Genomic DNA, 1,111 nt, shown 5'->3' with positions numbered 1-1,111 from the left:
TGTGTGTGTGTGTGTGTGTGTGTGTGTGTGTGTGTGTGTGTGTGTAGGGTGTGTAGGGGGCATGTGGGTGTGGTGAGAAGAACTGGCAGAGAACATCTACTGTCCCAGGGGTTCCTGCTTAGCTGGGTGCCTACTGTTGATGTGGTTTACTCAACTGCCATCCTCTGCTCCCTTGTCTGGCCCTGCCATTCATCTGTCGACCCGCTGGTTCATCTGGACCCAGCCCTGCCCTTCACTTCACCTCACTCCTGCAGCTCTGCTCTGACCATACAGCAGGCCTGACTCCATGAAAACCACTGCAGTCTCTCCAGTCTCTGCTCTAGCTCCCTCCATTCTGCTCTTTATCTTATCAATAATAGAGACTCTTATGGCCCTATCAATTTCCCAGCTTTGGCTTCTCGGGGACTCTTTGAAACTTCCTGCCTCTTCAAACCTTTGTAGCCATTATGTAACATACATATATAGATAGAGCTATAGATAGATGTATTTACTGTGTGGTGTGTGATCTGAGAGTCAATATTGGTAATTAAGATTGGAATGAAAGAACCTGTGTTTGCCTCAGCCAGGCTATCAAAGAAAGCGGATTATCTGGCAAACGCTGCCGTTGAAACAGCCTTACCTTGTGAATATACCGCTGTTAATCAATACATTCTGACATTGTGGAAAGACACAAACATGTTTGTCTCTGTTTCTCACTTACCATATTGAAGATACCACCTGAGCAATGTCTAATCCCCTAGCAGCATCATGTGAGGTTTGCTTAGCCAAAGTCCTCTGCCCTGATGTCTCAATCACTGTCCACTCCTGCCCTTTGGACATTCCAAACTGACTGAGCCCATTTTTTTCCACTGTGAGGTGTGCCGCTGTCCCTGAAGCCGACCTGGTGGCTCATAGAACCTTCCCCACTGGACTGCAGTCAGGGCCACTGAACAATTTTTTTCTTTAGTACTGTGTATATGCTGGGCATAGAGCATCCAGCTACATCATCATACAGTGTGCTTACAACCCTTTGGTAAATTAGTAAACTTAATAAATTTGCACAGTTGGTGCAAATGTGAGTGCATGCGTGTGTGCGTGTGTTTCCCAAAGGAACCACAGCAATGTGTACTGG

This window comes from Microtus ochrogaster, chromosome 8 (genome assembly GCF_000317375.1).
Source record: "Microtus ochrogaster isolate Prairie Vole_2 chromosome 8, MicOch1.0, whole genome shotgun sequence".
Lineage (NCBI taxonomy): Eukaryota > Metazoa > Chordata > Mammalia > Rodentia > Cricetidae > Microtus > Microtus ochrogaster.
Note: the sequence above shows the minus strand (reverse complement) of the source record.